We start from the raw sequence: 23,014 nt of genomic DNA on the forward strand, positions 1-23,014 counted from the left end.
TTAAACAATATTTACATATTTTATACATTATAAATTATCAATATTCTCATTTCTAATTTTGTTTGTTTTTATTCCTTTTCTACCCTATTAAACTCTCTTTATCCCAGTGCACTGCTTTGGACTTTAGTTTTCCTTTCGAGTCGTTGTGGATTCACTCCGGATGGGGGGACATTAGCGAACGCCTGTGTGCTTCAGATCCAAGGTCACCTTTGCCCTCAACTCAAGATCCATGTTTGCATCTGTTGTCATGAAGCAATGTTAACAACAGCAACAATTAAGTTACCTCATTTATTATTTCATGTTATTTCATGATTTCATGTTCAGTTATTTCATGCAGCCCGCTCCCGCTGCCCATGCTCAGGCCGGGCATGGATGTGGGCATGGCCAGCACGGACGGCAGAAAATGGGTGCATGGCTGGCTGGATGGCTGGGTGGGAGTTGGGAATTCAGCCTTGGGATCAGAACTGGGAGGTTATTGGGATAGGAAATGATCAGTGGGATGGGAAGTGATGATGGGGATAGGAACTCATTGGGATGGGAAAAATGGGCTTTATTTTTATTAAATTTACATTTTTAAATTTTATTTAATTTCCTGGGTTTTATTATTTATTTAATTAAATCCACTTTCTTGACTGTGTTGTACAGTATGGCATTGTTTCATTATTATAAAATGATAAGTATTTAATATTATTAATTAAACAATATTTATATATTTTATACTCGTAAGGGGGTGTCGAGAGGCAGGAGACCTTTTCTCCATTAACACCAGCGACAGGACCCACGGGAACGGGGTTAAGCTGAGGCAGGGGAAATTTAGGCTTGACATAAGGAGGGGGTTCTTCACAGAGAGGGTGGTTGCACACTGGAACGGGCTCCCCAGGGAAGTGGTCACTGCACCGAGCCTGTCTGAATTTAAGAAGAGATTGGACTGTGCACTTAGTCACATGGTCTGAACTTGGGTAGACCTGTGCGGTGTCAAGAGTTGGACTTGATGATCCTTAAGGGTCCCTTCCAACTCAGGATATTCTATGCTTCTATGATTCTATGATACATTATAAATTATCAATATTCTCATTTCTTATTTTGTTTGTTTTTATTCCTTTTGTACCCTATTAAACTCTCTTTATCACAGTGCACTGGTTTGTTCTTATACTTTTTCTTATACTGTGGAGCCCAAAACTGCACTCAGTACTCAGTACATGGAATACCAAGAGAGACTGCCTGTCATTTTCTCTTCTCTGCAGAAGCTCTGTTGCTAACACTGTCCAGAAATCACCACTGTCACAGACAATAGTAGCATTCCCTCCTCCCACAGTTGGTTCTTCCCCCCCAAGACTTAGACACCATCCAGAAAAATAAGAAGAATAATACTAATAAAGTAAATAAAATAAAATAAAATAAAATAAAATAAAATAAAATAAAATAAAATAAAATAAAATAAAATAAAATAAAATAAAATAAAATAAAATAAAATAAAATAAAATAAAATAAAATAAAATAAAATAAAATAATAAAATTAATTAAAATAGTCAAAAGCCGTCAGGAAGGCAGTGGTGCAGACTGTGGAGAGCCTGGCTTCAAATCCTTCTTCTGTGAGGCTCTGAACCTATATCCCACCACAATGTCTCTGCTAATTTATGGCAGGGAAAGGAGGAAGAAAGAACATATCTCCTGCACTTTCCATTTATTGTTGACTGACAATTCTGTAGAGTTATAAAGCCTCAATCAGTGAGATACAGGGTTCTTCTCACATTGTCTCACTGTGCCCTAAGCGGAACAGCTCTCATTTAGTAGATGCTTCACCACAAAATCATGAGTCATCTGCAGTTTTGAACTTTTCTGGGATCAAGTCCCTTCAGATGGTTGAGGAATCTGCTCCAGCACCTATGTAAACTGGTGCTCTACTAAGCTAGTGAGTGAACAAGAGAGAAATCCTCTGCTAGATGACTTGACAAATTGGGTCTGAAAATAGTGTTGAGGCAGAATAGTCCACGATTTTTGCCTTGGGTGCACAGAGGGATTGGGTGTTGTAGACTTCTTTTATTCTTCATTAAGATAAACATTTTCAAAAATGTGCTTGTTCAACCTTGCTCCCACTGTGTGCATGGGAGGGAGATAACTGAAAGTGGGGAGCGTTGCTTGGATCCTGCAAGTGGCTGAGGTCCAGTGGGGTTGGAGGCTTTCTTCCTCCTTTTGGAAATGCAAAGCAACCCTGCACCTCCCCTGCACTTGCAGAAGGATCATGACAGCCCAAAGCACAGCGGCTTTGTAATTGCTGCATACACTTCGATCGGATTTACGTGGCAAGGGTTTGGTAGCAGGGGCCTGCAGGGATGGCGTCTGTGAGAACAATCCAGACAACAGCCAGCTCCAGATAGCTCCAAAAGGGCCCCGGCGCCCTTTTGTTCTGTCTGTCTGTCTGTCTGTCTCTCTTTCTCTGGGAGAAAAGCTCTTTTTTCTTTAGGAAGGCTGGGTTTCACTAGAACATTACTAGCCTGTAAGCCTCATGGCATCACCTTCCATCTTGACTGCTAAACCTCCTTGCTCCCTACTATCTTCTTTGCCAAGATACAGCTGTCCACGTTTACTTTTCCTACTTGGCTGGACTGAATATAAGAAGCGATCTTGCAACTCTTCCTCTTGTTGGACACTTAATCATCACACCAAATGAAAACTATTTGCCTTTCACCTCTTTATTTCAGGCCTTCTTTCCTAGTGGTCATGCAAAACTGGGAAAAAAATAGTCTACCAAGTCGGGTTTTTTTTGGATTTGATAATAAACCTGCAGACTCTTAAGTCATCAAGCACTTCAAGACTGTTTGAAATAATCTCTACATTAATAGAAAAGGAGTACTCCAAACTTCTGCTCAGGAAGAAAATCACGGAAAATGTAAACTTTGATTTTAGATGTTGAATTTGTTGCAGATACATCTTCCTCATCGCATGATTCTATTTGGATTTAAACCATAGTATCTATGGACAGACCAAGAGTAGGACAAGAACAGCACAGAGTTCAGCATGAAGCCCATCAGGAGCTCAAGTTTGTATTCTTTGTATTCAAGTTGATCCTTCTCTTGATGGAAGGACCTGCTTTTTGACTCTCCTTCTCTTCACTAGGAGCATGTTCCCTCTTGCTTTGGTAATGCTCTTTCTCAGTGTTTTTAGTCTTGTCCTTTCTACCTTGGCATCTCTCTGCAATAGATGAGGAGGAAAGCTTTTTAGAGCTACATTCAGTGTCACACTTGAGAGAGGAAGTTTGCCGCAATTTCTCACCAGGCTCAGAAGACTCTTTGCCGTACAAAACGTTTTCTTTTGAAATGAGGTCACGTTCTTTTGATCTTCTTGGTTTCTCCTTGTCTCCACCATCATCAAATCGGTACTCTGCGAGGTATTCATCATTCCCAGTAGATTTCAGAGGGTCCGTGACACTGCACAAAATAAAATCACATTTCTCACTTCTGCTGAAGGACGTGAAGATTAACAGTAAAACCTTCCAAAGGCAAACAAACAAACAAAAACCTCCGGACTACAGGAACACTCGCAAAGAAAGATATGCCATGTAGAAACCTCTCCTGCAATTAGGACACCTTCTCCAGCTCCCAGAGAAAGTGTTTTTTCCCCTCTTGCTTCTGAAGCCATTGCACTAAAAAAGCAAACGCATCTGTCTCCCTCCACATGCTGCTGCTCTGAATAAGAGCCAGAAGATTCAAAACCACCCTATTTGGTCTCCCCACATAGCCGAAAAAGACACCAGTTGAAACAGAGTTTTCTACCTCTCTCCCAAGAATTTACATTCACATATCCTGTGACTGCAAAAATAGAAGGCAGGGCTCAGGAGGAACAGCCAGTGTTGGAAATGAAAAAAAGCAGCCCGTTTCCTCAGAGTCTAAAGCCTATGCTACTAGGAAAACAGAACAAAACAAAACAAGAGGAGAGGAGAACAGCAGCGGGAAATTTACCTATTCTCCAGGTGTTCAATTGCAAAGCCTCCTCTGGAGGATCAACAGCTGTGAATTCAGCGTGCTTAGGAGAAATCAGATCTACGTCTGAACCACAACTATTTCAGTAGCATCACTAACTTATGTTACTCTGAAGAAGCAGTCAGCACCGTTTCTATGTTAGGAAATAGCTGAACACAGTCTGTTATTCACAGGAATTATTCAGGCAGGCTTCTTTAGGAAGGCTGGGTTTCACTAGAACATTACTAGCCTGTAAGCCTCATGGCATCACCTTCCATCTTGACTGCTAAACCTCCTTGCTCCCTACTATCTTCTTTGCCAAGATACAGCTGTCCACGTTTACTTTTCCTACTTGGCTGGACTGAATTTAAGAAGGGATCCTGCAACTCTTCCTCTTGTTTGCCACTTAATCATCACACCAAATGAAAACTATTTGCCTTTCACCTCTTTATTTCAGGCCTTCTTTCCTAGTGGTCATTTAAAAACGGAAAGAAAAAGTCCATCAACTTTTTTTTTTTTTTTAATATTCAGCAGACTCTTAAGTCATCAAGCACTTCAAGACTGTTTGAAATAATCTCTACATTAATAGAAAAGGAATTCCTCAGACACACTGCGGCCGCTTACCTTTAATACACTCGTTGGATGAGACGGAGCTGTATTTCTTGCTTTCGCCTGCACTGGAAGGCTTCCCTTCCTTGTAAGGTTGTTTACTGCTCTCACTTGTGCATTGCTCACATGAAGAGCCATCTGGAGGATGGGATTCTTCCTTCTTCTCCCGCGTTATCTTCTGGAAACGAGGATCTAAGTGTTCCAAGGAGCCCTTCACTTTCCTGGTGTTTCTCTTTTTTCTTCTTTTTCTTCTCCTTTTTCTTCTTTTTTTACGCTTGCGTTTGGCACTGTCAAAGTGGAGCGCACAGAAACACAAATCGTGAAGTCTGAAAGAAACATGCAAGTTTAAAAGAGAAAAAAAGATGTGGCACTTGTTGCCTATATGAAACTTTATTTATTTTACCACAGGTGATGATTTGCAGCATGTCAGCTATTTTGTGGTGCTTTGTGCACATGCAACTTACTTTAGATGTAGCAAACTTAAGCCCTCAGATTGAAGGACCATAGGTCCTGGTTTGTACACAGATCATTAACAATGGCTAGCTCTGGAATACGTGCAAGCAGAAAAAAACTTTTAACCTAGTCCAGAATGGTGTACGGATGTGTTTCCAACTATGTGGTCCAAAGCTAGTGCTCTGACACAATTCAGCAATAGCTTTCCTATCTTCACCGATCAACCTAACAACATGATCCTCAGCCAGCTGATGCTATCTAAGTAACTTAGAAACTACCAGAACAAAAAAAAAAAAAAAAAAAAAAAAAGAAGAAGAAAATAGAGAAGAAAAAAAAAGGAGAAAAAAAAAAGGAGAAAAAAAAAAAGGAATACATGAGAAGCACCCAGAAAAGAATTAGGATAAAAAATGCAGAGTATGCTGGAATCCTTGCTTACTTGGAATCCTTCTCTCCATGTTTATCCTTAGACTTCTTTTTCTTCTAGAACTTGTGATATTTTTGCATTTTTTTCACCACCTAAAAGCTCCTTTTCTATCTTTCTGTCTTTCCTTTCTATTTCACTTTCACTACCTTCTGCACGGGTACATTTTCTTTTTCTGTTTCCTTCTGTTTCATTTTTCTGGCGACAGTTCTCCAAATGAGCTGACACAGGTGGAAGCGCATGTCTTTCACGAGAATGTCTTCCAGAATGTTGCTGAGATACCGAGCAACGATGCAAGTCTGCTCGGGGTGTGCTAAAGCGACGTACATCTTCATCTCTCAAGAGGGAACCGTGAGGCCATCCGCTTTTGTAATGATAATGCTTATGTGACCTGCCGTAGTAAGTTGCAGTCCATTTGTCAAAGGCTGCATCGCCGTGAGAGAACTTTCTCTCTCTACTGTCTCCTGTCGCATGAGGTGAATAGTAATCATTGGAATAGCTACATCTTTCCCATCTCCGTGCTTCATCTCGATAGTATCTTTCTCTGCTCCAACTTCTTTCCCCTTTGGATCGGTAATATCTATTGCTACCTTGTTCTGATCTTCCTCCGCTGCCAGATCTGGACTTTGAATATTTGACTGCTCTTCTGCCATTCTCAGGGCTGTTTCTTTCACCAGGGAAAGATCTGCACCTGCTTCCCTCCCAGTGCTCCTGCTTGTGACGCTTTTGCTCAACAACTTCCACGCTCTGAGAACACCTCCTCTTGCTGGAAGGACCTGCTTTTTGACTCTCCTTCTCTTCACTAGGAGCATGTTCCCTCTTGCTTTGGTAATGCTCTTTCTCAGTGTTTTTAGTCTTGTCCTTTCTACCTTGGCATCTCTCTGCAATAGCTGAGGAGGAAAGCTTTTTAGAGCTACATTCAGTGTCACACTTGAGAGAGGAAGTTTGCCGCAATTTCTCACCACGCTCTTTGGCGTACAAAACGTTTTCTTTTGAAATGAGGTCACTTTCTTTTGATCTTCTTGGTTTCTCCTTGTCTCCACCGTCATCAAATCGGTACTCTGCGAGGTATTCATCATTCCCAGTAGATTTCGGAGGGTCCGCGACACTGCACAAAATAAAATCACATTTCTCACTTCTGCTGAAGGATGTGAAGATTAACAGTAAAACCTTCCAAAGGCAAACAAACAAACAAAAACCTCCGGACTACAGGAACACTTGCAAAGATATGCCATTTAGAAACCTCTCCTGTGATTAGGACACCTTCTCCAGCTCCCAGAGAAAGTGTTTTTTCCCCTCGTGCTTCTGAAGCCATTGCACTAAAAAAGCAAATACATCTGTCTCCCTCCACATGCTGCTGCTCTGAATAAGAGCCAGAAGGTTCAAAACCACTCGATTTGGTCTCCCCACATAGCCAAAAAAAACACCAGTTGAAACAGAGTTTTCTACCTCTCTCCCACAAATTTACATTCACATATCCTGTGACTGCAAAAATAGAAGGCAGGGCTCAGGAGGAACAGCCAGTGTTGGAAATGAAAAAAAGCAGCCTCTTTCTTCAGAGTCTTAAGCCCTCGCAAAGATATGCCATTTAGAAACCTCTCCTGCGATTAGGACACCTTCTCCAGCTCCCAGAGAAAGTGCTTTTTCCCCTCTTGCTTCTGAAGCCATTGCACTAAAAAAGCAAACACATCCGTCTCCTTATACCTGCTGCTCTGAGAAAAAAGGCATAGGGGCGAGCGGGGAACAGCCAATGTTTCTCTAGACAGTGGAGAAAAATGGTAAAACATTCTATGAAAGAACACGAGTTCTCCTTGAGGCACCAACCTGCATCAGAGTGATATGCTCAGTGCTGATCATTAGTTCTGTTCGTAACGCTGGACATACAGTATGGAATTGTACTAATTTCAATCCTTCCATTAAATACTATTAGTAGACAGATAAAACCGTAACGAACTTCCAAAAGGTCTTGTCTTAATCAGACTGTGCTCATTTTACCTCGTTTCCTCTGACAAGCTGTTCAGCTGGCTGGCTGTGAGGGACTCCGTGATGACTTCTCGATTGACTGAAGGCATAGCTCCAGGCATCTGCAATCAAAACGCACAAGTCAGCAGACAAAAAAATACTATTTGTAGTAGTACTGAGGACCAGTCTTGTCAGAATTTCTCCATTAAATGGTAAGCAAGACCGTTTTGAGTTGTATGCATTATCTACACTTCAAAGATAACCCCAACTCACCTCCCAAAATCTACTTTATGAAACTTAGGAATTTTTATCTCAGCTGAGCTTAAGTTGGCAAGTTCTAATGTAAGCTCAGGTCTGCAAATTCTAATGGGATAATACCACAAAGTCTTACAATCACATTTGTGCTGTGTTTTCTCAGTATTTCACCTGAATTAGGAACACACTAAACACTCCCGAATACATCATAGGTGAGAAATTCTCGATGGAGCGAATCTATGTTTCAAGCAATCCGTTTGTTTTGGAAAAGAACATCTCAGAAGGTTTAACAGGTTCAACTCGGCAAGTGGAATCATCAAGTTTCAGTGCGTTTTCTTTAGATTCATTAACTAACCTAATAGCACCATTTAGTGAATTGGTTTTTGGCAGCTCATGCTGGGATCTTCCTTCGTCAGCATTCTGACAGGAAGAACCGGAATGCTGCAATGTACGGACTACCTTTCCAACCAAAATTCCATTAGAGGACATTGCATTGCAATTCCTTTTAAATAAGCCCTTTGACTCCTCCTCAGATTTTCCTGAAGATTCTGCACCGTAAGGGACTGTGTTATCAGAGCTGAGTTTAGGATTTTCATTCACTGTTGGCTCCACAAAAATCTCATCAGAAACTTTTTTGCTTGTTTGCATTTGCTTCATTTGCATTACCGAATTTGTAATTGTGGATGAAGGAACAGCCTGGTAGAGATCTTCGTCCTCCGCAGCACTGCTAAGACAGTCAGGCTGTGACACAGTCCGACGAGCAGGCAATTTATTGTGAATACTGGTGGTGATCTTCTGTTTTCTTGACGGATCAGTAATTGAAGGCCTGGTAATTGTCTGGTTTTGAACACAGGCCATCGGTGGTGCTGAAGATGGCCTTTTTAGGGTGACACCAGTGGTCTTTGCGTCCTCTTTTATGGATCCATTTCCATTTAAACGGCTTGAATTCTGTATTTAAAAAGAAGAAATGGCAAGATGGATTAACGCAAACACTGCATTTAACATTTTGAAACACAAAACTCTCCTACTGAGTATTTCTACAAATGGTCTTAACACCTACAAAGAAAAACACACTGCCCTTTAAAGATAAATGCAAGTCCAATAAGCGTATTCAATTCCTGCTTTTGGTTTACAGCCGATTGGAATCAAATTAACATCATCTTTGAAAACCAGCCAAACAACTTAACATTACCTGCTGCTATTCCCAAATATATTTATTTTCCCCTTTAAACATACCCTGAAAAGCCTGAAGTAATTGTTCTGGTGCTCAGGAATAAGACAATTAGTTTTCCCTGTCTTAGCTAAAGTGACAACGATAGGAAAAACAAGTCCTCTTTTAAATGATTCGAGGATTAGTACACTCTGCTTAAATTGTCAAAGAGCGTAGCTCTCTGTGCTTTAGAAAGCTGTCTTGGAAGTATTAAGTAATGGAGTCGCATGGCTGCACAATTTAGCAGTAACCACTGTTTGAATGACTCTGGCTGTAGCATGAGGGCTGTGGAGAAAGCTGCAGCATGGGAAGGAAAACAAAACTAAGATGCCGAAAACCAAACAAAAAACCCCACACCAAACCCCAAACCCACTAGCAGTTTGGTGCCGTTACCTGCCCTCCCACTTCCCTGAATTACCTTAATCATATGAGAAAGAAGTCGTGGTCCCATAAATCCAGCCTGCTTACTATTAGCCTCCTGCTGACCAGGAGGGAATGAACAGGGATAAGATGGTGCTGGCAAGTAAAACGCACGTTCTCCAAGTGCCAAATCATAGCGCCTTCAGAAAAGAGCAGTGATCGGAGTTTAGTTTTTCTTTCAGCCTACTCTTGGATTAAATCCCATCCTATAATTTTAGAGGAACAGTTCATACGATATGGAAGCCTTCTCTACAGAAGGCTTCGCCAAGACTACAAACTGAAAAGGAGAGAACAGTCTTCCTACTAAGACTATCACTTTCAGAGCAATAATTCATTCTTACACCACAGATGACCTTCATTTCTCTCCTTCTCTAAATTAGCCAGCTACAGGTAACACATAGATAGCAATTTACACAAGTGCTGCAGTTTCAGGCCAAGCAACAAAAGATAATAAATGACACAGAGAATTTCAGGTTAGACAGAACTGAATTAGACAAATAATAATCTTTCCCTGGGATAGCAAGAAAAACACTTGCAAAACAGAAAAATATCAATAACAAGAAAGTAAATCTCTTCTGAACACATGTTAAGATTTGTTATTACCTGATATAAAAAAGTATGTAAGCTTGCTGACCAAGAACTCTCTTAATGTCAGTACGGACTACTTTAGCATCATTCATCTGATACCAAAGTCCATTACCAGCCTGCAAATAAAGACAACCATTTCTTTAGGTGAATTGCACGTGTTCCAAATGAAATCACGGATAGGAACAAAATACACACGTGTCAAATAAAAATATAATGAAATCTTTTTCCCTAGAAACAGTAGCTGCTAGTCACGCTTTCATTGGTTTGCCAGCACAACCTTTACCCTGTTAGAAATGCTGTTGACTTCTACCTTTACATAGCATATATAGTGTCCTGAGTGACAGCTGACACCGTGATGTACCAGCACCGCGTATAAGGCATAGAGCACTGGTTCTCCCATTGACTGTGACATGTAGGCTCTCAGGTCCAAATACTCCGGGTATTTCACCTCCTAAAGAGAGACCAAGAAGATAGAAAAATTATCCCAGAGTACTTCGTGGACTAGCCAGAGAAAAACACTTCCAAAAAACACAGACTAGAATTTATTTCTAGAATATATTTCTAGAAGATATTTCTTGATTCACTACAAATAAGTCTTCCCATAAACAATGTTGAAGACTAGAAGTTGCAGAGAACTGTTTCCTGATGAATCAGCCTTCTCAGAGGAAAGCATATGCTTCTTGTCAAGCGGGAACTTTATTGATAGTAAGAGAAAGAATAAGCCATAGTCGTTAGTCTACAATTATTGTCTGAAAATATTAACAACTTTCAGCTTTGGGGGATGTCCCATTACACGATGATATAGTTGCATTACAGTGGTAAATATACCTTGTTGATCTTTCCACCTGTGAAATCTGCAAATCTTTTCAGTGATATTGTGAGAACCTTGGAAGAACGGTGTATGGTAAATCTCTTGGATGCAGGAACCATCTTTTTACACCTTAAAAACAAGCAGAGATAAGTGTTTGAAGGCATCTTCTTTTTTCGCCCCCAAAACAAACTCGTTTTAATGTCTCACGCATGCCTATGCTATTTGAATGACATTTACTTGCATAATAGGTTGGTCTTTTTTCTTTTCATAAACCCATGCACTGCGTGTCAGGTTTGTTAATACAGTGAAGAAGGTAAATTCTCCCAAAACCCCGGGCATAGCGGGAACAGGAATCTCTCATGAAAGGGTATTACCAGGTTGGATGGCAAGGTACCATTTCTTGGTCTACAAAAGTGGTTATTTGAACTCCAATCCTGAATACATTCTTTCAGCTTTCAAGGGAAATACAAATAATGAAAGTGGAACAAGAAGGCCTTGGTCCCCAGGACTAGAAATTGCAAATAATCTCCAACATGGGTCGTCTATCAACATCAAAAATACAACAGAAGCACGTGGTCATTCTACAGGAGGGAGACATTTAACAGTAGGAAGTCTTCATGTACTGAGCTTGTCTGGAAAGACACTGAAACTGTCTGCCATCCTTTGAAACACAATAGTTCAGTTTGATACATTGCCCGCTCCAAGGTAGGACCTACAGTGTAAGCAGTGAAAATTAGCCACTAGCCCAGAGAACAACGGAAACTGGGCAGTTTACATCAAGAAAAGTACTGTCGAGAGCTAATAAATAGAAAGAACAAAAGTATCTCTTTTTGAATTCTGATGGCAAAATACGAGCCAGAGAATTGCAAACCCATAGGGAATGCCTCTGAACAAGACTTCCCCCCTCCAAAGAAACAAAAATCCAAGTGTTTTATAAACTTCCACAAAACTCGTAAGTAGATCCAAAGTTTAGAGGTAGTCCAACAGAGTCATGCAACATATAAAACTGACATCTAGGATTAAGACCTAATTCGTCAAAATCTTACTCGCTACATACAACTTCCTCGTAAGGGGGTGTCGAGAGGCAGGAGACCTTTTCTCCATTAACACCAGCGACAGGACCCGCGGGAACGGAGTTAAGCTGAGGCAGGGGAAGTTTAGGCTGGACATCAGGAAGGGGTTCTTCACAGAGAGAGTGGTTGCACACTGGAACGGGCTCCCCAGGGAAGTGGTCACTGCACCGAGCCTGACTGAGTTTAAGAAGAGATTGGACTGTGCACTTAGTCACATGGTCTGAACTTGGGTAGACCTGTGCGGTGTCAAGAGTTGGACTTGATGATCCTTAAGGGTCCCTTCCAACTCAGGATATTCTATGATTCTATGATTCTATGATTTATAGCAATTCTCTCCACCCAGCTCTTCAGGTTTCACAAAGAGTTCCAGAGCTCTGGTAACAGATGAAACCGCCTAGAGGAGCGAGAAAGAAGAGCGTAAAGTCACCGTAAATTCAAAATTCCAGAGACGTACTAGTGGTTTATAAGAGAATCTTACTAACATACTCAAGCGATCTACTATGAGCACTGTGAAGAAGGAGGCAGAAAGAGCATGCTCAGCATTGACCTCACCTGGAAGTCATTTGACTTCGGAACAAATACTTTTCCAGTAGCCTAGACAGCATCTATAGTGTGCTTTGTCATCAATACTGGGGACAAATTCATCAGTCTAACAATTAGATGTACATTGGGGTAGAACAACAGAGAAGTATGACAGCATTATAATTTTTGCAGAAAGAGAATTCTTTCCCCTTAAACCCAATGCAAATGTGGAGACTATTTACATGGGTTCCACAGACGGACAAAGTCCAATCCACTTCCTTAGCACCACCAAGCTCTTACGTTTTAACATTATATGTGGTTTGGTTTTTTAAGGTAAACAAGTTTAATTTAGAAAGTTAGGCATGTACTTAAACATCATGAATTATATTTAGAAAACATCTTACCTTTATATCCAAAGCGATATCAAGAAATGCCTCATACGTATCCGAAACTGCTTTGCAATTCAAGCACTTCACTGGAAGCAAAATATAAATGCTTAACCTTATGTGAAGGAGACTAACTGTCCAAATTCAAGTTGTTGACAGATACTACTTTAGACAAACTACAGACTGCTTTACTACCGACAAAAGACACAGATCAGTTCTAAGGACAGGAATATTTTTTAAAGTACCTCTCGATCTTAGAAATCCTCCAAATATTTGATGAATGATGGTGGTAGCTTGAGAAGATCTGTCCAATCTGGAAATAAATTAGAATCAGACCTCAGAAGATTTAAGGCGCACAGTTAACTCTTCAAAGAGTTTTATGAAAACTAAGGATGATGTAGACTTTCATTGCTGATTGTAAATAAGGCACTAAAAGGTGCTAGAGATCATTTTTGATAGTAAATAAAGGACTAGAAGGTGCTAGAGAATGTATGAAAGTGAACTTGTTTATGCTTACTCGGTGCTTCCATTCAAGCACGCTTCTTGCATAGCATCAACAGTATAGCGCAAGAACTCGTGTGCGTCTTCTTGACTGCCAAAACGGAAATGTTGTCCTATTCCTAAAGAAGAAGATGATAGTATTCACCTCATTTAAAAATGAAATCATTCTTGTATTTCTAAAATCTCTCTTCTTTCTAGTGTTAAAACCACTTATACACATCAAATAAGTATTTGAAGATTACAAGCTATCGAAAAGAAACACATCTGAAGCCACTTACGACTGAGATTACTGATAACATGCGTAGGCTCGATGGCATCAACAGTGCAACGCAGGGCCTGGTTAATCTGAGTCTCCATTGTGCACATCATGCAAAAATCTTGTTCACGACCTGAAGAGTGAAAGAAGAAAGCATCCCAGTCCAGCAAAATATCCATAACTACAAACAAACATCTAAGTAAAATTTAAACTATAGATACGATATCCACTCTCCTTGCTACATTCTATTCTCCCAAGATGCCAATGTCCCAACAGTCTTGTAACATTTCATTTCACACAACTTTACAGAATAAAAATATCCACTAAGCCTGTATTCAAATGCATTTTGTGATGAGAAATCTAAAAGACTACTGCAAAGTCACATTTGTAAAGGCTGACAGGAATGTGAACTCCACAGGCTGAAAAATGTATTACTCTCTAAAATTACTACTAAATGCATTACTGTCCAATGCACTTCATTATTCCCACGAAGCAATAAATGATCCTTTAATAAATACATAAATAAATAAATACATAAATAAATTCATTAAACAAACATAGTGCATTAATTGCACTCCATATGCTATTCGGAGCCCACTGCTAATACAGTGCTCAAAGCCAGCTTCTACAGGTAAAATCAGGCAAATAAGTTTGTCTCAGAATCACTGCTGTTCTTTCACCTTCACAGCTGTCCAACAGATTTGAAATACTGTTAGAAAGTACTCACATGACTGGCCGTGCTCGAGAGAAAGCATGTAATTGGCAAGTGGGGGTGTGTAGGTCAAACACTGTAGAGTAGCATTAAGAAAACATGTGTTGCCAAGATTGTACAGGCCAACTCCAACACTTTGTGTTTCTCGCCAATCCATACAAATCTTCTCAGGTGGAAAAAGAATGCTCTGTGGTGGAGCAATTCCATCATTAACGACTGCAAGAAAGTTAAATTTAAAAGAGATTTTGTTTGTTTGTTTCTAAGAAAGGTATTTAAAAAAATACTATTCTGCAGGAGCACCTAGAGGAGCTAGCTACAATCGCAGCCAGAAAAACTTATTGCAGACAGCTTTAATACCGCCAAATTCAAATTGGCTGGTCAACACAATGTTTTGGGGAAAAAAAAAAAAAACAAACAACTTTCGTCAACCATTTTAATTTTTCTAAGGCAAGGCTAACTGCCATTCTGTTTGTAGTACCTAATGCCAAGTTCCTCTCCATCTATAATCTTTAACCTGATTAACTCAACGACTGTTTTTTTCCTTATTATAACTTAAACCACAAGCTTAGACTTGAAATTATACGGAAAAAAGGTAAAAAGTAGTAACTAGGAATGACGGTACCCCTACAGATACCAGATCTTTTCCTGAGCAATGTTATCATTCAAAAAACGTGTGAAAAATGGAAGCTGTGAATAGCAACAATCAAACACTTTTCTTTGCAAAACGGAAAAGACATGGATGAATCTGTGCATTACACAAAGCTCCCCAGATTTCTCTGTTGACTGTAAATATATCAAAATTAATTTCTGTAACATCAGTCACTTCAGCTGCCTCAGGGGATTTGCTTTTGAAGTCTTTGTTCACACTAGTCCCCTTCTCTATCAGTGCAACAAGTAAGAACTGCATTTTCTACTTTTGCTTTGAAGAAAATGGAGTCAGGATAAAGCTCACACTTACTTAGATCTCTTGGGGCAAAAGCCTTAGATTTTTCAGATGATCTACAGTAAATAGCACCTCCACGTCCTTGGGCCACAGAGACTTGGCTTGAATCTTCTGCAGGCGGTATCTGGCCCCAGTTTGCGGTGCGTGACATCAGTATTTTAGTACTTGGTTTCTTGGATTTGCCAGACCGCCTTGAAGAGGGCTTTTTAGACTTTGAAGATTTGGGCTTCTTAACTACGGTCATTGTTGACATCTGCGACAGAGACAGAAGTTCTGGTTGACGTAAGAATATCAAGAAGCATTCCAAGAAGAAAAGAGTAGCAGAAGTCCTGTCACTTAATCTCAAAGAAACAGCCTTAAGAACTAAATCGCTGGTATGAATGATTTAAAAAGAATCCCCAAACTAAACACACAAAGTGAAAATTTCCATCTAAACTCTATCGGTATTACTTTTAGCTTCTGCAGAACTAGTGGCTGATGCCATTTCTTTCACTTCCGTAGGATTTTAATCCATTACAACTCTGGAGTCTTTTTAATATAAAAATGTAGAAGACATTCTCTGAGGGGAATCAGTTATTTATTGATTTCCAGAGTTGCACAATTATCTGTTAATTATTACCTATGATCTAATAGATAATTGTTGCAATTATCTATTGCTGGCGTTAGTAACGGAACACTATTACTTCACTGCCTGCGCTTTTCTGTTTTGTGTGCACAAAGGTACCCAGAACTCACTGCTCCTTTTCTTCTGTCTTTCCAGGGATCGCCCTCTACCTCACTTTCTACTGCACCAATCATGAGGGGGTTGTTGTTATTCTATAATGAGCCTAGCTTTTAAATACACCTTTTCTGGGCGTCACTTTGTGATAGCAAGTTAATTTGTGAGAGCTCCTCAGTCTACATCATGTGGTCGCTTTTTCCAGGTGAAAAAGCGGAGCCGTAAGTGGCAGTACACTAAAGCCCTGGCATGTTGAGATCCAAGAAGAGAGATGTTTGGCCCTCCTTCTCACTCCTGGGAACCATATACCTCAAAACCCACAGAGGATGGGCTATATCTCAGAGAAATCTTGGGAAAGGAGAGCATGAAGAGCACGTTTGCAAATTTATTTCTCCCTGGGCTTCTTCTGCTTCTCCAAGAAATACGAGTTTGAATAGAACTTTGGCAGCAGTACTTCTGGTGTTTTACTCCTACCACATTTAAAACTCCTACAAAAAACTGAAACGTTAGACTAAAAAGCAGCTCTTTCCGTTCTGCTTTGTAAAGTTGCACGTTTTCCTCATGCAAAACAACAGGGGAATGTAAGCTAGAAACGGAAATGCTGAATGTAAAACAAAACAAAACAAACCTCAGCCCTCCAGGACAAAAGCCAATAACTGCTACAAAGTCCTTTTTAAAATGCTGATTAGGTTTCAAGGTGATACCGCTTTAAATAAGCATAATTGTGTGTCCGTAGGCAGAAGCTGAATAATGACAGGATGAACTTCTATACTTCATGTTTTGTTACTGTCTTACTGTAGCACACAGGGACTTGTTACCTGTAGGGAAACCACTAACCTAATGGAGGGTTTAAAACATAAGCTAGTTTGTTATACCAAAATGACTGAGAGAACAAAGCATAAAGTGCTTTCAGATTTCTAGCACGCCTTGATTGCTATCCATTAAACTTCACACACGTTAAACAAAACACAGTAAATAAGAAAACTCCTAGTCCCACAGCTGGCAAATTGTGTGCAGAGGTTGTAACTAGAACTTTTTTCCCTTGACATTTTACATTTAAGATTGATTTTAAATCCATTCTATACACACTTCCCGTTCCTGAAAAAACAATACGCAAACCTGAAAAATGCATTTACACGAGAAATGAAGTCGTCCTTGTCCGATTGGAAGACTAAGGTGACAGCTCCTGGGCTCAGGGATTTTCAGATAAGCTCCGATCTTCACCAGTGACAGCTCCTTTTTTTGGATTGAAAGAGAAAATGTTTCAGCAACACACTGAAAACACATTTAAGGGACAAGAAACAAAATCAAGACTGCAGTGAGAAGGAGAACAGAAAAACAATACTGGGGAAGAAGAAAGGAAAAGGAAAAGGAAAAGGAAAAGGAAAAGGAAAAGGAAAAGGAAAAGGAAAAGGAAAAGGAAAAGGAAAAGGAAAAGGAAAAGGAAAAGGAAAAGGAAAAGGAAAAAAGGAAAGGCCTTGATCTTTATACTGACCAATGAGATAAGCCTTACACATTTTTAAGTTTATTTTTGACAACTGATTGAGGCATTACCAGGTATTAAGTACGATTCAAGAGCAAATATTAACACTAGAAAGAAGAAATCCGATCCACCACCACTTTTTCAAAATACATCCATTTCTAATGTGGAGATAACGTCTCTCTGACAAGGTAGTAGAAAAACTGTAAATACCGACAGAGCTTCCTCTCCCGATGTTCCATATACATACCGATGCTGTTCCTACACCTACGCTCTGAGCATAAATTTATGTTGACATGAGTATCGGGTGTTACTCCTCTCTTTGTTTGCCTTGAGAGACACACCTCTTGTCCACTGAAAAGTAAACTCAAGATTCCAGATCAGTTAAGACAGTTGCTATCCCCCCATTCAGAGTTCTGCAGCAGCACTGTTCAGATGTGTTTAGCAGTCTCTTTAGAAAACGTTATCACTTAGGACCTGCTTCTCAGTAGGTACACGTTTGGCCTCCGCTTAGCAGAGAGTCAATCCCAGCTTAAGCTTTCGTACAAGAGCCCCTTCACGAAACGGACTTGGGCCCTGACATAACTGAGCTTAACCTTTAACCTTGAAGCTTCCTTAAAGAAGGAAGCAGCACCCAGGCCAGGAAATAGAAATTAATCGTCACTTTACCCTGAAACGCAGTGAGCTATTCTGTGCTGGCAGGATTGCTGCCGGGCTGGCCGACGAGGCGGCGGGCAGCTCCCCGGGGCCACAGGGCCTGTCACAGGGAGCCGCCGGAGGTCTCCAAGGTCCGGGAACAGCGGCAACAGCGGCAACAGCGAGGACAGAGGGGACAGCAGCAACAGCAGCAGCCACCTCAGCCAGGGCCGTCTCCACAACCGCCAAAACGGTCTCGGAATGCTGCCGAACTCGGAGCTCCAGCGTGACGCCTTTTGAACCTGGCCGCTGGAAGGACCTGCTTTTTGACTCTCCTTCTCTTCACTAGGAGCATGTTCCCTCTTGCTTTGGTAATGCTCTTTCTCAGTGTTTTTAGTCTTGTCCTTTCTACCTTGGCATCTCTCTGCAATAGATGAGGAGGAAAGCTTTTTAGAGCTACATTCAGTGTCACACTTGAGAGAGGAAGTTTGCCGCAATTTCTCACCAGGCTCAGAAGACTCTTTGCCGTACAAAACGTTTTCTTTTGAAATGAGGTCACGTTCTTTTGATCTTCTTGGTTTCTCCTTGTCTCCACCGTCATCACATTGGTACTGTGCGAGGTATTCATCCTTCCCAGTAGATTTCAGAGGGTCCGTGACACTGCACAAAATAAAATCACATTTCTCACTTCTGCTGAAGGATGTGAAGATTAACAGTAAAACCTTCCAAAGGCAAACAAACAAACAAAAACCTCCGGACTACAGGAACACTCGCAAAGATATGCCATTTAGAAACCTCTCCTGCAATTAGGACACCTTCTCCAGCTCCCAGAGAAAGTGTTTTTTCCCCTTGTGCTTCTGAACCCATTGCACTAAAAATGCAAACGCATCTGTCTCCCTCCACATGCTGCTGCTCTGAATAAGAGCCAGAAGATTCAAAACCACCCTATTTGGTCTCCCTACATAGCCGAAAAAAACACCAGTTGAAACAGAGTTTTCTACCTCTCTCCCAGGAATTTACATTCACATATCCTGTGACTGCAAAAATAGAAGGCGGGGCTCAGGAGGAACAGCCAGTGTTGGAAATGAAAAAAAGCAGCCTCTTTCTTCAGAGTCTTAAGCCTATGCTACTAAGAAAAACAAAACAAAACAAAACAAAACGAGAGGAGAACAGCAGCGGGAAATTTACCTATTCTCCAGGTGTTCAATTGCAAAGCCTCCTCTGGAGGATCAACAGCTGTGAATTCAGCGTGCTTAGGAGAAATCAGATCTACGTCTGAACCACAACTATTTCAGTAGCATCACTAACTTATGTTACTCTGAAGAAGCAGTCAGCACCGTTTCTATGTTAGGAAATAGCTGAACAGTCTGTTATTCACAGGAATTATTCAGGCAGGCTTCTTTAGGAAGGCTGGGTTTCACTAGAACATTGCTCCGCAAGTCCCTTCTATTCCTTTTCCCCTTAGAATCTGGGGATTTTTCAGCTAAAAAGGAGGGCAGAAACACTCTCCGTAGGTCTCCACCATGTAGTAAAACAGCGCTGCGTACCTGGTTAACCTCTGCAGCCAGCAAAGCATTGCTATTTGCAGCAGTGCCCTGACCCCAGCCTCTTGCTGAGCTCCGTCCTGTGCTGCTCGGATGCTCCCGCTGCTCAGACACGGGGGCTTAGAGAGCCACCGGGCCAGCACAAGCCCCCGAGCTCACTGTCAAACTTCACTTTTGGCATCTTTCACTTCACCAGCGCCGCCGGACGAGGAGCCCAGCAATGCCTGACGCCGCTCCAGGCTCACCTAAACGCGGGGCAGGAAATTCAGATTCAAAGCTGCGAAGGTTTTTCTTAGTGAAAGCATGGAATGAGTGGCCATCGGTGACTAACCTTACAGGAAGGCATTCACTTTGTGAATGCTGCAGTGAGTGAAGACTGAAGGCGTTTTCTGAGTGACCTAAGGAGAGCCCTCCCCGAAAAGCAGGACGTTTTATTGTCTATGTAACATCTCCTTTGAAGGCTCGAGCACGAGATCCACCAGGTTTAAAGTCTCAAGACACGGATCTGCCACCACAGAAGCAATACATTTCATCTATCTGAGGAATGTTTTAACAATTCCAATTCGTGTCCATAAATTTGTGTCCATAAAGAATAATTCTGTTTGAATCCTGTCTGCCTCTGGGCCCTGCACTGGCAATTTAATTCTTGAACCACAGATGCAGTGTGCCCCAGCCTCCCCCTCATTCCAGTCAATTTATCACGTCTTCAGAAAACACTCCTTAAATTTATGAACCTGTTTGCTTTTGTTATTCCTGACTTCTAGTTCTAACAGTTACAGGGTTTTTTTTCTGTCTTCTTCGAGATTGATTTAACACTGCTATAGATGTTATGTAGATGACTGTAAATAGCTGGGAAAGAATGTTTTAATTGCTCGTGAGTCGTCAACCTGTTTGGAAGTTTCAGAACAACTGATAATAACTGGTGACTGCTGGTGACTGTTATGAGATACTATGTGGATCCTTGGTATCTGGCCAGGGGGGGCCAAGAGATTAAGAGGAAGGAAAAAGAAGCTGAAGGACGGTTGGGAGACAAGACCTGTGGAGAGTGTACAGAGAGTGTTCCATAAACTTGGAATAGTGCCGAGTAAGTACAAAGGGTGAGAGGAAGACTACGAGCCTTCAGCATGAAAGACCCCTAGAGACCCCCAGAGGAGACTGATGCGCATGCTCCAGTAGGAGGAACTGGACCCCGGAAGCTAATTATAATAATCTATTTTTTTAGAAGTAGTAATGAATATGTATTAGTCTAGGTGCATAAAAATCAGCTGCTTGATGGAACTGGTGTGCTTCCTGGTGGAGCAGAGACTCCCGGTGCACCCAGCGCTGTTTGCTTACCTCTATTCCTTTATATTCTTTTAATAAATCCTATTTTTTTATTTAATCCTAATTTGAATCCTGAGCCATTTATAACATCTACTAAGCCTAAATACCGTATTTTGCCTCCTCTGTAGGTTTAAAAAAACACGGCCATGCTTGAAGGAATGCATTCTCAGATATTCTACGTATTTACAGTGCTTTAATTAATACCACAGACATGTTGTGCTGTTTAGGGGAATTTGCAATTACATTTTCATTTCCAACCAAACGCAGCCTGACACAAATTGGGAGCAACAGGAACTAATCATCTGGAAGCCGGGATATGCATCATTCGCCATTTTCTAAGAAAATGACAAAAATATAAAACCCCAGCAGTCTGAGAACGTGAGCACTGAGGTAAAGGCCTGATCAAACAAACGCGCACAACTATGATTTGTCCTTTTAACTCAGCAAAAGTCTGCAAACTGCCATGGTAGCAAACGAGGAGAAGGAGCTGGTATTTACAGAAGTTGCAGCTGAAGATTCAGATAAACCATTCGGGTCGATGCTCCCTTCCTGCAGGTTTAAGCTGCGGTCACATCGCCTATTTCAAACCCTTTTGATTTCTACCAGTCACCCCAGATCCCACCTATTTTGCACGTTTTCCAATCAATGAATTCGCTACATGATTTCTGGGGCACAAGAGCAGGCCTGGTGAAGAGGAGCATGCCTGGGGCCATCATTCAATCAAATCAAAAGCGTCCAGGAGAAGCCCGGGGTGTGGTACTCACAGGGAATGTTTGCGAGCGGCCAAGTTCAGCAGAAGAGAAAAGGCAGGACTGGAAGCCCAGGGGAATGAGATGCATCTGTTGCTGCAGGCAGCCACAGCAAAATGTTACAGCTTCACTAGCCTGGGGCATGATTCCCCCCTTCCCTTTTCACAGCCAAGTACAATATTAGCTTGCCTTTTCTTTTTTTTTTTTTTTTTATTATTATTATTTTTATTTCTTTTTGCCATCGTCAGGCTGAGGCCGGCTGAGAATATTCTGTGTCTAGACTAATAAATGTTTGTGCGGATTTTGCAAGAGCGGCTTATGGGAACAGAATCCACTTTTTGTTTTCTGCTGGAGGAAAAAAAATAAAATAAAAATAAAGGAGGAGCATTAAAAGCAACCAAGCACCCCCGTGCATTTGTTTGAAATTGCATATTACGGTGCTGCTATTTTATGTGCAATCAATACATAATTTGGAAGAAAAAAATGCTTTTAAAATTCAGAGCTATCCCTGAGCAGCTAAGGTTCTCTTGGAAACTGAAGGAGGAGTCTGAAATGATTGTTCTTGTGTTTGCATCCCCCAGTGGGAAAGGCAGCACACAAGTAGAAGCCACTGTGCTTTGAGGCGGCATGAATCATTAAGAATAAAGATCCTCCCCCATTTAAACATGAGATATTAAAACTGAATCTAGGACAAAGGTAAACTAAACAGACTCCTTCCTTCCCGGGCAGTCAGTGGGTTAAATCAAATATCAAAGGGGCAACATCAACCTTATAACTTCCTCTGCCGAAATTAAAAAAAAAAATAAAGGTAACTTCTATTTTGCCTGCCCCGACCCCAATCGCATCGCCCGAATGGGTGCAAACTGCTGGGATATGTGAGGGCCCAAGCCTACATTTTCCCTTTTTCGTATTTGTTGGAGGAGGGCGGGGTATCTCCAGATGAAATGGCTGACCAAGCTTTTTATTTCCTCGCTTTGGGTGGAAATGACTGAATCTTTCCAGGCAGCGGAGCAGTGCTCGACCGACTCCCTCGGCCTCCCCGCGTGGGAAGAGCCCTGCCGGGAGCAGCCCGCGTAACCCTCAGATGCCAGCCCCATCAGGATTAGGTCCAGCAATGGGATGTTGGCTCCTCTAAGTGAGGACGCATCCTCTCGAAACACATACACAGAGATTTAAATGAGATATTCCCAAGAACACCTGCCTATTCTTTCAGCACGTGTGCAAAGAGTAAATTCATTTTACTTCATTCCTCTTTTTCTCAACTCTCCCCTCCTTCCTCCGGAAGGAAACAGCCAAGCAATATTAGCAGGGCCTTCCTTTTCCCCTGGTGGAGTCCAAGAACGCGAGAATTGAGAAAAGCGACTTGTCAGGAATCAAGTTTAAGAAGAGTGTTTGTGGACTGCAAGGTAAAATACCGGAAGCTGTAATCAGAAACACAACTTTTAACTAAAAAAAGCTTCTTTCCATTGTAAATTATTCCAGT

The 23,014-nt window shown here is 41.3% G+C and overlaps 1 pseudogene; it reads right to left on the reverse strand.

The window, feature by feature from the left end:
- Positions 1–4,736: 4,736 nt before the first annotated feature.
- Positions 4,737–23,014, reverse strand: part of LOC139999027 (ubiquitin carboxyl-terminal hydrolase 42-like) — a 28,186-nt pseudogene continuing 9,908 nt past the window's right edge.

This window comes from Anas platyrhynchos, chromosome 18 (genome assembly GCF_047663525.1).
Source record: "Anas platyrhynchos isolate ZD024472 breed Pekin duck chromosome 18, IASCAAS_PekinDuck_T2T, whole genome shotgun sequence".
In the NCBI taxonomy this organism is placed as follows: Eukaryota; Metazoa; Chordata; class Aves; order Anseriformes; family Anatidae; genus Anas; species Anas platyrhynchos.